This window comes from Ovis aries, chromosome 18, assembly GCF_016772045.2.
Source record: "Ovis aries strain OAR_USU_Benz2616 breed Rambouillet chromosome 18, ARS-UI_Ramb_v3.0, whole genome shotgun sequence".
Lineage (NCBI taxonomy): Eukaryota > Metazoa > Chordata > Mammalia > Artiodactyla > Bovidae > Ovis > Ovis aries.
In genome coordinates, this window is record NC_056071.1 from 15,459,679 (window position 1) to 15,477,154 (window position 17,476).

Below are 17,476 nucleotides of genomic sequence, written 5' to 3' on the forward strand. Positions count from 1 at the left end.
GAGGAGGGCATACTGAAGGTCACTGGCTGGCCCTGGAAGTGGTACCCATCACACCCATTCTCATGACATCAACAGACCTGTCACATGGCCACACTCACTTGCAAAAAAAGGCTGGGAGACGGAGTCTGTGTGTCCAGGAAGAGTAGGAAGCAGGTTTAACAAAGAGATTGCTGGCCCTCTTGGCCCCTTGCAGCTCTCTCCTCTACTCTAAAGCCAGAAAACAGCTTTCTGTTCTGTTAGTTCTGGGCAACTATGGTCTAGGACTTCTTTATAGTTCTTAAATATTTTCCACGCTATCTTGGATCTTTCTGTACACTGAAGGTCTCCAAGACATCAATCACAGTTTCCACTGCTGTTGTTTCTCTAATTGGATGGATGTCTGTGATGGAGACTATATCAGACTTATGATCCACACAGTTCACACACGGCCAGGCCTTGTGGGTGAAGCAAAGGACAGTAATTATCTCGACATTCAAAAGACCATTTCAAGGAGCCCAGACAACATCAGCTCTTCTGAGTATGTTAGTGGGTTTGGAGGGGGTTTTCCTCCTCTGCACTCCTAATAACATTGAAACTCCCACGAGGAACTAACAAAACATTGTAAACCAATTATACTCCAACAAAAGTTAAAACAGGAAAACCCCAAGAGGTTCCAGTGTGTTTCCATGCCACCTTCCACCATCCCCTTCGCCCGCCTCACCTGCCAGCCAAAACCACCTCACCACACCAGTTTGCTTGTGGTTCCGAAATCAACTGAACACTCTCAGGTCTAGCTACTTCTCAAACGATCTCCTCTATCAGGAATATCATTCTCCTCCCCAGCGCCCTCCTGGAAAACTCCGACTCATCCTTCAAGGCCCAGTTAAGCAATGCCCCTTCACCCTGTCCAGTAGTTTTTCTGGCCCTCAGTCTTCTCTCCTTATGCAGCAATAATCACTGCTTATAGTCCATGCTCCCACAAACATTCACTCAGTTTATATCTCTGTGACATCATCGTCTCACCTTGTAGTCTCATAATTAATTAATGAGCTTCCCAACAACAGAGCCTAGGCACTGCAGTCCTTATAAGACCTTGTAGAAAAATAGCTTCAGAGGCTGGGAATCCAGTTGGATCCAGTTCCTGGTTTAAGCCCACTAGGAAGTAACCAGATGTTTGCAAACTCCCTTTAGGGGCCTGTGGGTTGTAGCAACAGGAGCAGGAGAGCCAGGAGTCAAGGTCATGGATTGAGGCTCATTGCTGCACCTGAGAGTCGGGCACGACTGAGCGCCTTCACTTCCACTTTTCACTTTCATGCACTGGAGACGGCAATGGCAACCCACTCCAGTGTTCTTGCCTGGAGAATCCCAGGGACAGGGGAGCCTGGTGGGCTGCCGTCTATGGGGTCGTACAGAGTCGGACACGACTGAAGCAATTTAGCAGCAGCAGCAGCAGCAGCTGCTGCACCTAACCAGCTGTCATGGACTTGGTGGGGAGGGAACACAGCACACAGCAAAGAACACGTTCTGAGGTTAAGCAGCCTTGCATTCGAGTCCATTCTCCCCTTCAACCAATGCTAACATTACTTTGCCAACAAAGGTCTGTATAGTCAAAGCTATGATTTTCCCAATAATCATGTATGGATGTGATAACTGGACCATAAAGAAGGCTGAGTCCCAAAGAATTGATGCTTTCAAACTGTGGTGTTGGAGAAGACTCTTTAGAGTCTCTTGGACAGCACAGAGGTCAAACCCATCAATCTTAATGGAAATCAACCTTGAAATTTCACTGGAAGGACTGATGCTGAAACTGAACTTCCAATACTTTGGCCATCTGATGTGAAGAGCCAACTTATTGGAAAAGACCTCGATGCTGGGAAAGATTGAAGGCAGGAGGAGAAGGGGACAACAAAATATTAGATGGTTGGATGGCACCACTGACTCAGTGGACATGAGTTTGAGCAAACTCCAGGAGATGGTGAAGGACAGGGAAGCCTAGTGTGCTCCAGTCCGTGGGGTCACAAAGAGTCGGACACTACTGAGCGACTGAACAACAATAACCTTTGGGAAACTTATTTAACTTCTCTGAACCTCAGTTTATTCCATGAAGAAATGGAGACAATAAACTCCCACTTCACAGGGATTAGAAGAATGAAATGAAATGAAATCATATATATATATCATAATCATCATTATTGTCACATGATCAAACTACAAGCTCAGAGGAACCACATCTAATGCATCCATGTGGGTCCTCAGTACAAAGCTAACTTTGCTGTAAGATGAAACCTCTGCTGTCTCTATTTCTTTATCTATAAGAGAATAAAACAGATTTATAAGCTGCCTATTTGAGGGTTATTGTGAGGACACTGCTGTTGGAATATGAGGTGCTGAGCAAATGCTGAAGGTGATTCTTCTAACACCAGCATGATTTTCCCCTCTGTTTCCCAAATGGGCAAGTCCTAAGCATTTCCTCGTCTTCCCAGTGTGAGAGCAGAGGGAGCATCTGGGGGTGTGCACAGGAAATCTGGAGGTGACAGGCTCAATCTGCAGCAGCTGCTGCTGTAAATGGACCTCAACTAGTCATTGGGCTAAGGATTCAGCATCTAACAGTATCTGCCACCAGTGACTCTACAGAGAAGGTAAAACCATCATCACTCCCATTTTACTGATCGGAAAACTGAGGCCCAGCATTGCTAAATGACTCACCTAAGATCTCAACTGAGTAAGAAGCAAGACCAGGCTGAGAACCCAGGAGAGACTGACTCCAGGACTCTTTGCTTTCTCTACCCTCTCTAAGAAGCTCAAGAATCCAGGAATAATTGGGAGCTCAAGCCAGCCAGAAGAGACCTTTACAGGCCTGGAGAAAACGGGGTGAGAGCCTCAGGACATCCACCTGGCAGTGACACGGATGGATCCTGACGGGAATAGCCTGGCCTGTGAGAGTTCCACCTGGTCCCCCACTGGGTCACTGCGGAGACAGGAAGCCCCCAGCCCCGTGAGGTGAGGCGGGGAGCTTGGCACAGCTTCTCTGCCAGAGATGGGCTGGGACCCCCAAATGAAGACAAGGTCACCCATCGTGGGGAGGGAGAGAAGAGCTCAGCTCAGCATCCCATCCTGTTTCCATGCTGCTCTGACCGTTTCTCTTTTTTTGTCTTTTTTAGTATCTATTTTTATTTATTTATTTGACTGCACCAGGCTTTAGTTGCCACATACAGGAATTTTTTAGTTGCAGCTTGTGCAATCTAGTTCTCTGACCAAGGATCAAACCCCAGGCTCCTGGCACTAGAAGCTCGGGCTCCTAGCCACTGGACCACCAGGGAGGATTTTGCTCTGACCCTTTCTAATCGACTCCTTCATCACTCCATGTGGTCTTATCCTCTTACTACCTTCATTTTTTAACTTTTTCTTTTATATTGGAGCATAACCAATTGACAGTGTTGTAATAGTTTCAGGCGGACAGCAGAGGGTCCCAGCCATAGGCACACATGTATCCATCCTCCCCTAAACTCCCCTCCCATCCAGGCTGCCACGTAACGTTGAGCGAGAGTTCCCTGTGCCACCACTCTAATTTTGAAGCTACCACCTTTACTCTGCTTTCCCAGATCTTCCCTTTCCTTCAAGCTTAATTTTTATGCTTTGCTGAAAAATACTCAAAGCTGCCGCCTATAACCCACAGACATTTAAGCAACCATGGGTGGGCTGCCTTCATCACTCATCCTGGTGGGGGTGTCGCACAGGAGTGGAACTGTGTCCCTTCAGCCCTCCAGTGCCAAGGTCAGGAACTCCTGACATGGCCGTGACCTCTTTAGCCCTGTCCTGGGGGCGCCCGGGACTCTGGTCTGGCGCAGGCCCCTCCCCTCCAAGCCGTTTCTGCTCCCTCAGAGCCGCCCACGTGCCAGCTGGGCTCCGATCAGCACCATCTGCTGCGCCCCCGATCAGGCGAGAGGCCACGGTCAGACCCTGCGCCTGGCAGGAGAGCAGGGGCTGCGGGCAGACCAGGAGCTCCGCTCCCTGGGCCTGCGCTTGGGTCACCGGCAGGGGAAACCCCCAGAGGATTTCTCGGAGGAAGCTGCAGGGGAGCCGCCCAGGCTCTCAACTGCCTGGGGGAACCGGCCCTCATGCTGCAGAGGGCTTCTCAGCGTGAAGGGCACCCAGGCCTCATTTCCTGTGCTCTCTTTCTTTCCTTAATTTTTCTAATCGAGGTACAGGCAGTGTACAAGATTATATAAATTTCAGGAGCACAACACACTGATCCACAATTTTGAAAGCTTGTGCCTCACTGACAGTTATTATAAAGTGTTGGATATTCCCTGTGCCGCACAGTACATACCCTTGTAGCTTGTTTATTTTATGCCCCGTAGTTTGTACCTCTTAATCTCCTACCCCTCTCCAGCCCCTTCCCACGTCCCTCTCCCAACTGGTGACCACTCGTTTGTTCTCTGTATCTGTGAGTCTGTTTCTTTTCTGTTATACTCACTAGCCGGTTTTCTTTTTTAGATTCCACATATAAATGACCCCATACAGTATTTGCCTTTCTCTGGCTGACTTATTTCTCCAAGCATAATACCCTCCAAGTTCACCCATGTTGTTGCGAATGGCAAAACTGCATTTGTTTCTCAGGCTGACTAGTATTCCATTATATGTATGTACACAGCTTCTTCACCCAGTCATCGCTGACGGACACTTAGGTTGCTTCCATACCTTGTAAACAGCGCTGCTGTGATCGTGGTCTCTCTTGCTCTCTACTGTCAGACGAGCTTAGTTTCTGCAGGCCTGACTTGGGCTCTGGTCCTCTCTCTAGTGCTCCCTGACTGTGGGACCTTAAGCAAGTCATTTCCTTCTCTAGACTCAGCTCCTGTCTTTGCCTAGCAGGGAGTTTAGATTCCTACAGTCCCTGCAGCTCTGAAACACTAAGATCCTCTAGTCCAAGTAAGTCCTTCCATTGTCCTGAACTTGTTCTGGGCCCAAAAAGGAAATTGCCTATGAAAACTGAAAGTGAAAGTCACTCAGTCGTGTCTGACGCTTCCTGACTGGATGGAACTATAGCCCCTCAGGCTCCTCTGTCCAGGGACTTCTCCAGGCAAGAGTAACAGAGTGGGTTGCCATTCCCTTTACCGGCATCTTCCAGACCCAGGTATTGAACCTGGGCCTCCTGCATTGCAGGTAGAATCTTTACTGTCTGAGCCACCAGGGAAGCCAAAGGAACCTGCCAATGAAATACTTATTAAAACAAATGTGTACGTTTGGAGGTATTGATGGACGGACATGTATTCATTGGCAGGTTTCAGTAATGCGGAGCCATGAAAATACATGGGTGAAATACACACATCTCCCCCATGCTTACGTGACTTTCAGGCGCCAGAGCTCCTGCCAACACATGCATCATCTGGGTTTGATGTATGAAGCAGTTAATGGTCCCCAGCTCCCAGCTTGAACAGCCAACTGCTAGACCAGGACATCTGTGATGCAAGAAGGCCCCAGAAGTCTGGCCAAATTACCTTCTCCTGCCTCTACAAAGAACGGGAAGAGAAAGAAATGAGGTTGTTCCACCACTTGTCCAAGAGTACCTTCATCTGTGATTTCCTCACTCTGGACCTCAGGTTTCCCGTCTATAAAGTGGGAATGGAAGTGAAGACATGGCCTATATGTTCCAGCTCCTAAGAGTTCAATTTAATTCTATTTCTGAGGGGTTACAGAATCACTGGGCTTCCCTGGTGGCTCAGACGGTAAAGAATCTGTCTGCAATATGGGAGACTGGGGTTCGATTCCTATGTCAGGAAGATCCCCTGGAGAAGGGAATGGCAATCCACTTCATATTCTCGCCTGGAAAATTCCATGGATTGAGGAGCCTAGCAGGCTACAGTCCATGGGGTCGCAGAGTCGGACACGACTGAGCAATAACACACACACACAAACAGGGTCTCTGGTTAGAGGAGAATTTTCAGTTGCCTTTTGGGGAAAAGAAAAAAGTTAATGCTACTCTTCCCACTGCTGCCCTGGACAGAAGCAAGCTCTAAAGACTGAAGGAAACAGGAAGTGCGTGGAGCAAGAGCTTCCATAGAAACAGAGAAATGTGATAGGACCACAGGCTTCTGTGTGGGCTGGTGAAGGAGGGAAGCCACGGCGCAGGGTTTCACTGCAGCAGGAGACACAGTGGGTGAACTGTAATCCATGGTCAGGACAGCAAGGGAGTTTTGGTCTTTGCTCTGGAAGCATCTGAGAGCCCCAGGAGAAACCTGAGTCCATGCTCCTTGATCCAGAGGAGGCCAGAATGGCAGCAAAGGCCAGGAGGTGGGACAGAGAGAAACCATTCACTGCTGGGTGTTGTATGTTAGTCAAGCAGTTGTGTCCGACTCTGCAACTCCATGGACTGTAGCCCGCCAGGCTCCTCTGTCCATGGGATCCTCCAGAGAAGAATATTGGAGTGAGTTACCATGCCTTCCTCTAGGGGATCCTCCCGATCCCAACCCAGCAATTAAACCTACATCTTTCAAGTTTCCTACATTGGTAGGCGGATTCCTTACCACTAGCGCCACCTGGGAAACCCTTAGCTGCCGAATACTCACTAGATGCTGCAAACTCTGCACTCTCTCACATCGTCACGTCTGGTCCAGGTCAAAGAGGAAAAGCCAAGAAGCCTCAGCCAACCGAGCAAGCACAACAGCATTTACTCATTCATGAATCAAATAGACTCGTATTGTGTGCCTACTATGTACCTGGAGTAGGGAAAACAGCAGATGTTCCAGTAGAAAACATCATGGGGTAGATTTTATGGGAGCAAAACCCAGAGGCATCTGATGGAGAGTTTCTGCACCTCCATAATCCAAATGACTCAAAAACTTTGATCAAGGAATTCTAACAAAGTATGAGCCAATGCAGAGCTGAGCTGGGGGGTTGGCCTATTGTAGAGAATGGAAGGTTGATTTCCCTTTGAGGCACCTCAGAAATCTCTAGCTCATAAGTCTATTATTATCCACCTGTCTCATTTTGAACACGATGGGCGCCTCATGCAAATAATCTCATCAGAACTGGAAACATTAAATGACAGGTTCTAAACTCTCTCTACACTTAGAATTCCCAATTCTTTCATTAGATGTAGTGATCCTTTGGGAAGCCCCGATGGATCAGCAGGTAAGGAATCCACCTGCCATGCAGGAGCCACAGAAGACATGGGTTTGATCCCTGGGTCAGGAGATCCCGTGGAGGAGGAAATGGCAACCCACTCCAGTACTCTTGCCTGGAGAATCCCATGGACAGATGAGCCTGGAGGGCTGCAGTCCATGAGGTCACAAAGAGTCGGACACAACTGATGACTAAGCGTGCACTCAGTAATTCTTTAATTAGTATTTAGACCAACACATTTCCAAGAACAGGAGCATGAAAGAAACTGCAGACCATGTGGGTGTTATTACTACTTCCATCATCACTTTCATCACCACCACCAACCGTCATCATCACCATCACTGCCACCATCATCACCATCACCATGTTATAACTGAAGGAACCAGGGCTCAGGGAAATTAAATAACTTGCTACAGTTTACACAGCTAGAAAGTAAGGAAGATTGAGTCCAAACCAAGTTTTGTTTGATCCCAAATCCCACTGCTCCATCCAATCTCCAACATGGTCAAGCTTGGTATCCACACGTACAAACGGGGGCCAACTTGATATCCCTTTCTCATATTTCCTTCTCAGCTTCCGTTCTTTTTCTCCCACTGTTGTCCCTTTCCTTCTCTCTCTCTCTCTGTCTCTCTCTCTCTCCCTCCCTCTCTCTCACACACACACACAAACAGGAAACCATTTGCCATTGCAGTACCTACTTTTTTCCTCACTCCCACCCCCTCTAATATCACTACAAACAAAACTCACACTCACACATATTCAGCCACACCACAGGGAGGAAATGGTCAGCACCTGGAGTCTGAGATTGAAGTCATTCCAATTAAAGTCACACCAATTAAACCCCATAACTGTTCCTCCCTTTTCCTATAAGACTATTGCGGATTTCTCTCCTTTTATAAACAGGAACAGATTACACAAGTCACTGTAGATGTGGGATTTTTCAAGCAAGCTGGTGACACTCTTTCACTTGGCACAAAATCGATTTAAATAAACATCTTCCTTTTTCAAGATTCTTTCCTGCTTCTGCTTAATCTTAAATTAAGAGGAGGACAATAATAACCCAAGAACATCACACCTCTGAATTTCAACCTCCTCTCCCGCAGGATTTTGTCTCCTTTTTTGAAAGTATGAGCTATTTTTTGGTTCCCACTTGTTTCTCCTTCTTACTTGTCATCACACATTGTTTTCTATAAGACATAAGCAATTGGAGCCTTCACATTTAAAGTCTGTTTTTAGTCCGTGGGATCCACAATAAGGCTCTCATGAGACCTTGAAAAGAAAAAGAATAACTTCAGGGAGTTACACTTCAAGACCCACTGAAACAAAGATCCGCAGTCACCTCCAGTGATTGAATGACTCCATTCACTCATTCAGTAAATACTCACTGAGCACAGACTATGTGCCAAGCAATATGCAGGGCCCTGGTGGTACAGCAGGGACTGGGCTCACTGAAGGGACAAATTAAGAATGCTAACGATACTCAAGCATGTATCTCCTTCTAGTACCTCTTCCTTCACCTGTAGACCCACACGTGTAACTATCAAATTAACATCTCCCATTGGATGTTCAGTTAAACCCCACTACTCTTCCTTCTCCATTTCAGTAAAGGGCCACGCTTTCTAGTTGCTCAGATCAAAATATGTAGAGTCATCCCTGAATCGCTAGAGCAATATATCTGTAATTTGATGACTTTTCACCATCATCACTAACTACCCTGGTCCAAACTACCATCATCTCTTGCCTGGATCATTGCAGTAGCCTCCTGACCTTATCTCCCTGTTTTCACCCTTAACCCCAAAAGTCTATTCTAAAGTCTAAAGCTCGGGTAATCATTGTAAAGCTTAAATCAGATAATGTCAGCGAGTGCTCAAAATTCTCCACTGGCTTCCCATCACGTTCAGAGTAAAAGCCACAGTCTACACAAAGCCCTAGATAACCTTGTATTACCCAGCTCTCAGCAGTTTGTCTGATCTCACCTTCTCCATCCTCACTCCCTCTACATGAACGCCCTTTCTGTTCCCAGGCCACACCAGGACACTGTTCCCTTGGGGCCTTCACGCTTGTCGCTTTCCCTGCCTAGAAGGGTCCTTCCCCAAACATCCATCTGGCTGATTCTCTTCCTTCATGTCACCCTGAGCACTCCCAGCCCTCCCTTCACCCTGCTCCTCATCCACCCAACCAGGCACTCCTCATCCTGCTCTCCCTGCTTGATGTCCTCTCATCACATAATGCATATTTACTTATTTACATGCCATCTCCCCAACGAGGATGAACGCTCATGAGGATGGACCTTGCCACCTTGCCTCATGTTTGTGTGGGCGCTCAGTCGCTCAGTCCTGTCTGACTCTTTGGGACTCCATAGACTGTAGCCCGCCAGGCCCCTCTGTCCATGGGATTTTCTAGGCACAGAATACTGGAATGGGTTGCCATTTCCTCCTCCAGGGGATCTTCCAAACCCAGGGATTGAACCTGCGTCTCTTGTGCATCCTGCATTGGCAGGCAGGTTCTTTATCACTGTGCCACCTGGGAAGCCCATGCCTGGCATGTAAGGAACACTCAGTAAATATCTGGTGGATGAATGGCTATCTAAAGATTCATATGTCTGAGGCTGATCAGCCATGGAGACAGAGAACAACAGAGAAAAAGAAAAGGGCAAGTTTCAGGCACTGTCCATTCAACCAGAATTTGGGGAAAAAGGAGCCTTAGTCAAGGGGGCTTTAAATATTAACGTCCTTATGGCAGACTGAATGCAAAGACTGTCCAGTTCCCTCCTCCCTCCATATCCATGCTCTTTGCAGTGTGCCTTCATAGCTCCTCCCATCAAGCAGTGTACTCCAGGGACTTCCCTGGTGGTTCAGCAGCTAAGACCTTGCACTCCCAATGCAGGGGGTGCAGGTTCCATCCCTGGTCAGGCAACTAGACCCTACATGCCACAAAAAAAGGTCAAAGATCCCACGTGCTGTATCTAAGACCTGGCAGAGCCAAATGAGTAAATAATTTTTTAAAGTGTATTCTAGTCTCTACACCTTCACTCTGGGCTGACCTTGTGGGTTGAAGAGAAAGTGTCAGTCACAGTCATGTCCAACCCTTTGCAACACCATGGACTGCAGTCCGCCAGGCTCCTCTGTCCATGGGATTCTCCAGGCAAGCATACTGGAGTGGGTATCCATTCCCTTCTCCAGGGGATCTTCCTGACCCAGGGATCGAACCCTGGTCTCCTGCATCACAGGCAGACTCTCTACACCTTCGCTCTGGGATGGTCTTGTGACTTACTTTTGTCAATAGACAAAGATGAAACAACAGTGTGCCAAGCATAAGCTTAGACCTCAAGAGGTCAGGCAAGTTTCCACCCACCCTTGGATACCAGGGATAGTATATGAACACGTTGGGCTAGCCTGTTGGAAAATGTGGTACTACCCGGAGCAGAGCCAAGTTCCCCCAGGTAAGGCCACCCTCAAGCAGCCAGCTCTCAGCCACTCCAACAGCAGACAAAAATCACATGAACAAACCCAGCTGGGATGAATCAAGCCCAACTCAGACCTAAAGAACTGCCTGGCCAGCCCGTAGACATGTGAGAAAATGAGAAATGGTTGCTGTCTTAAGCTGCTAAGTTGTGGAGAGATTTGTCCTGTAGTCCCCTTGGTAAGATCAGCCCTAATGTATGTGATCAGCCCCCAGGGGAGGCAGCTCAGCTGCTCTGCTCTGAATATGTGCTCATCAGGAAAGCTTCTCCTTGTGATGTGGCTGTCACCAAGGGGATCTGCAAGAAGAAGACACCCCGCGACGCCACACAGGGTCCCAGCCACTGCAAATTCACAGTCGGGGGTGAGCAAGGTCACTGCGATGTAGCCCAGAGGGACAGAGCGGCTTTCTGAAGCAGCAAGACCTCGGATGGAAAAAAAAAATCCACAGGTGAAAGTCGCCTTCTAAAGGGGTGACTTGGGGGACACCCAACCAGCCACCCAGCCAGGACCCAACCTTGTCAAATCCTGTTTCATAGAAACTTTGACCAGCTTCTCAAACATCCAACCCCATTTGTATCCATGAAACACACTGCAACAGTCCCACAGCACTAGGGTCAGCCATGGGAGAAAGCTCTCAAATCCCCCAAACCATGCACTTTATTTTTTTTAATTGGGTCCAGTTGATTTCAAGTGTACAGCAAAGTGATTCTTTCAGACACATATAATATATAAATATGTATATAAGTTCTTTTTCAGATTCTTTTGCATTATAGGTTATTAGAGGATACTGAATGCAGTTCCTGTGCTATGCAGTAGGTCCCTGTTGTTCATCTGTTTTATATGCCATAGTGTGTGTGTGTGTGCTCAGTTGCTCAGTCACGTCCCCCTCTTTGCAGCCCCATGGGCTGCAGCACACCAGCCTCCTTGGCCCATGGGATTCTCCAGGCAAGAATACTGGAGTGGAGTGCTGTGCCCTCCTCCAAGGGATCTTCTCAACTCAGGGATAAAACCCGCGTCTCCTGCATCTCCTGCCTTGCAGACAGATTCCTTACCGTTAGCGCCACCTGGGAAGCCCAATGTGTGTATTTTAATCCCAAACTCCTAATTTATCTGTCCTCCCTCCCCTCACACTCTCCTGTTTGGTAACAGTGAGTCTGACAAAACCATGCTCTTTAGAGCAACAGTCCCCAATCTGTTTGGCACCAGGGACCAGTTTCATGGAAGACAGTTTTTCCATGGACCAGGCAGGGGAGATGGTTTCAGGATGATTTAAGTGCATTACATTCATTGCGCACTTTATTCCTATTACTATTACATCAGCTCCATCTCAGATCATCAGGCATTAGATCCCAGAGGTCGGGGATCCCTGCTTTAGAGGAACGATGTCCCAGAGGGGTGGAGCAGCAAATTGTGGTCTTCCTCGTATTCGGCCTACAAGATGGAAGTCTCAAATAAATGCACCATATAATATCATGTTCATGGTACATGAACAGTACACCAACAGTCAATGTATTTCCAGTTGATTCTAATATCTTTCCATAGCCATAGAAACTACTTTCATCCTCAAAGAATACAGACTAAAAACTAGCAGGACTGTTCGCTAAGGGTGGCCCTTTCTTTCATTGCAGGGTAAAGGCCCAAAAGAAGCCCTAAAACAGTCCTTGATCTGGATGGAAGGTTGCTGAACACTGTTTTGCACTGAGCTCCTCATCACCTTGGAAAGATTTATGCCTCTGCTGGCTGCATTTGCTCAGGCTGAGTGACCTAGGAACCTATGTCTCCCAACCAGCCTTCTTCTAAACATCGAGTGTAAGATGTCAGCCAATTCCTTCCTCAAGTGCTCAGGATATTAATCTTAGCAACAAATAGAAATCATGAGAGGCAATACCCCAGTGACCCTGCCGGCTTGCCCCTCTGACCTCAAATCCTACTGCTGCTCCCCTTGCTCACTCACCCACAGCCTCACTGGACTCCTCTCTGGGTTTTCTTATGAACACACCTCCCTCCTGCTTCAGGGTTTTGCAGGTGCTGCTACACTGCCCGGAATGCTCTTCCTCAGACATCTGCCTGGCCCACTCCTCACTTCCCCAGGGGTCCAGTCAAATGTCACTCATCAGCAAAGCCTTCCCTGACCAAGCTATTTTAAACAATAACAATCTTCACCCCGCCCTCTGGCAAGACTCCCCATTCCTCTTATTCTGCTTTATTTCTCTCCACTATAATGCATCATTATCTTGTTATTTATTTGTCCGTTATCTTACATACACACACACACACACACACACACACACACACACACACAAGGTAAGCTCCTTGAGGGACTTTATTTAATTCAGTCCTTATCCCTACACACAGAGCAATTCCTGACACATAGTGCTCAATGAATGAACTGCCATTTCTTAAGCACCTACTTTGTGTCAAGCAATTTATATATGATGATCATTTCCCAATAAACATATTTTTAAGCACTTATGATGTAATTATATTATAAGAATTCCACTGTTATCTCCATTTTACAGCTCAGGAACCCAAAGCGAGGCTAAGGAACCTGCACAAGACACTTACCTAGGTCTGTTTGAGTATCAAAACCCACAGTCCTTGAAGTGCGCCAATCTGCTTTTTAAATACCTTAGTGACAGTTTATGTTATAAGACACATGTAAGACGCATCTCTGGCAACATGTATAACACAAGAGTTCTTCATTCTACCATTTTTCTATCACCCACCATAGATTTTGTCCAGGAAAAAAAATCTGTCAGATTGGATTTTTATTTCCCAGAGCACGTTGGTTGGAATAGCTTTAGATTTCCTTTATTCCATCCATTTAGAGACATCCAAGTTCAGAGCTTTCCTTTTGAACTGAGCTGGGACAAGCACAGACAGGTCAGGGACCCAAAGGAGATGAAGACAGAAGTTCATCTGCTCTGAGAATCCCTCAGAACTATCCAGAATCCTTGCCTCTGTGATGTACTGCTCCCAAACCTTCCTGGTCCTAGAACTTGGGGAAACGATCCATTAAAGAAACAAAAAGCCTAACGTCCTACACTGGACACTCTCTTCTCTTGGTTGTCATCCTGTGTCTGTATCTACTGGTATCTGGTCACATACTGCAAATGCCAACTCTGCTGTAACTTACAGAGCTCTGCACGTACAGCAGCCTTGATGCCGATGACGGGGAGACTGATGGGGGTTACAGACCAAAGGACCAAGAGAGGGACCCCATTTCTACTGAAATTCATGTAATGTCTCACCTAGGAGTGCTTAAGTTTAAAAAAAAAAATCACTGCCACATTAATCCCTCTCTTGCTGCTCCCACCATTCTTTCTACATCTACATTGCTGAACTTATCACACCTCCTTATTACAGGTGTTTCTTCTCCACCAGATGTGAGCTCCTGGGGAAATGGCCTTTGTTTTCATGCTCTCTGCACCCCCCAGGGTTAATCCAGCCTCTGACACATACTAGGTGCTCGGCCAGTATTTGCTGACTCAAGAAAGATGCAGAGCGAGCCTGTGCTGTGCTTGCTGCACCCACTGGAGCGAGCAGGGTAAGTGACCTCTTCTGGAAAGGGCAAGAAGCAGAAATAGAAGAGACCAGGGTAGACCAGAAGGCTCACTGAGCTGGCTAGGATGTCTAATTATCCTCTGTAGGTATCTACTTCCTATCCTTCACCTGCCACTCCCTGAACCTCAAAACCACCCATATTTGCTTTCGAACATGCTTTTTTAAAAATGAGCACGCACCCCACCCCACCCTACCGGTCTGCTCTTACCAGAGCCCCAGACACCGAGGTTAAGTTACCTTTAAAAGGAGTTAGTCTGCATCTGTGATTTCTGGTTTAAGGATCGTGTTTCAGCAGCCAGGCTGAACCCTGGACAGCAGATATATCTAACACCCGTCTGCGGAGGAAACGGCAGTGCCTCGCTCCTTCCTGGCTAAACGCACCGCTCACCCGTCCCTGCAGAACAAATCATGTTCTTTTCCTTGCGCTAAAATCCATCTATAAACAAATCCTCTCCGCGTCCCTAAGAAACGGCTCCCACGCCCGCGGAGGGCGCCCTCCACACACACAAATACACACTCACAAACCCCAATCCAGAGGTACCAGGTGAAAGCCTGGTTTCGATCTGTCCTTTAAGAACAAACCAACAACAGCATCATTCACCACACACACACACACACACACACACACACACACATCCATCTAATTGCAAATAACTGAAACTAAAAGGGGTAACTAGGAAGCTTATGGAAAGGGAGTTATCAACGTCAATAGCCTAAGTTGCAAAACTATGTATGGCGCTAACAGTTCAAACAGGATTTAAAAACAGCCCTTGGGGATGCCCGCTTCAAAGAGGCGCGCAACCCCGCGCAGCAGGCAAGTGCTTGCTTTTCTGCGCCAGCTTTCCAAGACTCTCCCCTGTCTTTGTGCCATTTACTATAAACAACATTCAGAGGTAGCAGCGTGTACGTTTCAGCCCAGGCAGGCGAGCCTGGGAGCCCCCAGGGTCGCGCGGGCTCCGCGCCCCCGGCCGGGTCTGCACGCACTGGAGCGAGCAATGCCGTCCCCTACCTGGGTGGGAAATCCGCACGCGGCCGCCTCCGGGTGCGGGCGGAGCGGGGTCCGTCCGAGTGGCCCGGCCGGCTGCTCGGGAGAACGCGGTGCTGGGGCGATCCCGGCGGAGGCAGGAGTCCGCGAGTGTCACACCTGCATCACGGCGCCCGCGCCGCCGCAGCGCGCAGCGCGCCCCCGCCACACCGAGCACTCAGGGCGGGAGGCTCCTGGGTCCTCTACTCAGCGGGATCAGATCCTAACCCGCTTTCTTCCCGGCCTGGGCATTAAAGGCATTGGCGGCGGCCACCTCTTCTCGCTTCTAAATCCCCTTCTGATTCAAGACGGAGTGTTTGGGATAGCTTGATGGGCAGGGGACCCAGCTGGGGACTCAGGCTGTCTGGATTTGCAGAGCAATACACGCTAAACTTCTTATTCCTCGAGTTTCAAGTTTCATCCCCTATTGATGACTGGCATCTCTTTCACGCTTTCCACCGCACCCGGAACCAGGGGGCGCTATGCACTCCACATTCCCTTTCACCAGCCCCAAACTAAGACACTTCGGAGGGCACGACTTGAATTCCTGGGAAGGTGAATCCTCGGATAGTGCGTGCCTGCTCGGTCGTGTGGACTCTTTGCGACCCCATTCGTGCAGCTCGCCAGGTTCCGCTGTGCATGGAATTTTCCAGGCAAGAATACTGGAACGGGTTGCCATTTCCTATTCCAGGGAATCTTCCCCGACCAGGGATCGAACCTGTGTCTCCTGCATTGGCAGGCGGATTCTTTACCGTTGGACCACCAGGAAAATCCATCAATGCTTATATCTGATATCTAAACTTCTTCTTGCCTGACAACTCTGGTTAAGACCTCTCAAACAACACTGCATTAAAGTGGTACTGAGGCTACTATATTAAAACGGATAGCCAACAAGGGCCTACTGTGCAGCAAGGGAACTATGCTCAACGCTATGCAGCAGCCTCCATAGGAGGGGGGCTTGGGGGAGAATGGATCCATGCTTATGTATGGCTGAGTCCCTTTGCTGTCCACCTGAAACTATCACAACATTGTTAACTAGCTATACTCCAGTATAAAATTAAAGGTTTTTCAAAAATAAAGTGGTGGTACTGGATATCTGGTTTTATTCATATTCAGGGGAAAAGTCTTCATACTATTACGTATTTTAATTATAAAAGTGATAATGAAGAGCCTTATCTTATTCTTAATTTCATTAAAAAGCATATTTTACCCTTAAGTATGATGTTAGCCGTTGTTAAAAACTCTATCAGATGAAAGAACTTTTCATAATAAATATGTATAATTTTGTCAAAAGTTTTTTGCCTCCATTGAGATATCCATAGTTTTACTATTTTATTCAACTCATATGGGTGATTCCATTCATTGACTTTTTTTTTTAAGAACAAAACGTTTTATTGCAAAGCTCCTCAACTAAAGCCTAGAATTCTTACTCATATAGTTTCATTTTGTGTTATATTGATTCTTATATTAAGTATAACTCATAAGAAGCTTTGATATAGTTTTTACCAGGTGCCAACAGATTAAAGGCAGCAGAAAAGGTATAAAGGCTATTTGAAATAAGTATCATTACTGTTAAATTTTCAATGATTGACACAAAGAACATGAACGATTTAAAAATAAAATGTCACATAGAAACACATGGTACAAAATATAATAATCAAAGCAGAAATTTATGTATCAAAACAACAAAAAAAGATGAACAGTGTGTTTTCTGCTTTTATTTTTTTTACCCAAAATAAAATTTTTTTAATTTTTATTTTTACTTTATTTTACTTTACAATACTGTATTGATTTTGCCATACATTGACATGAATCCACCACGGGTGTACATGAGTTCCCAATCCTGAACCCCGCTCCCACCTCCCACCCCATATCATCTCTCTGGATCATCCCCGTGCACCAGCCCCAAGCATCCTCTATCCTGTATCGAACATAAACTGGTGATTTGTTTCTTACATGATAGTATACATGTTTCAGTGCCATTCTCCCAAATCATCCCTCCCTCTCCCTCTCCCTCAGAGTCCAAAAGTCCGTTCTATACATCGGTGTCTCTTTTGCTGCCTCACATACAGGGTTACCATTACCATCTTTCTAAATTCCATATATATGTGTTAGTATACTGTATTGATGTTTCTCTTTCTGGCTTACTTCACTCTGTATAATCAGCTCCAGTTTCATCCATCTCAGTAGAACTGATTCAAATGTATTCTTTTTAATGGCTGAGTAAGACTTTATTTGGGGGGGCTCCAAAATCACTGCAGATGGTGACTACAGCCATGAAATTAAAAGACGCTTACTCCTTGGAAGGAAAGTTATGACCAAC

General features: G+C 47.0%; 1 protein-coding gene across 4 annotated transcripts in view; it reads right to left on the reverse strand.

The window, feature by feature from the left end:
• SV2B (synaptic vesicle glycoprotein 2B) overlaps window positions 1-15,306 on the reverse strand; it is a 243,612-nt gene extending 228,306 nt beyond the window's left edge. For 2 of the 4 annotated variants that reach the window (XM_060401999.1, XM_012098413.4), the window contains exon 1: window positions 15,139-15,306. The gene's annotated coding sequence lies outside the window, so the exon portion shown is untranslated. Of the gene's footprint in view, window positions 1-14,366; window positions 14,570-15,138 lie in introns of those variants that run through there. The other 2 variants (XM_060402000.1, XM_042235062.2) reach the window with 1 other exon arrangement.
• Window positions 15,307-17,476: the final 2,170 nt, after the last annotated feature.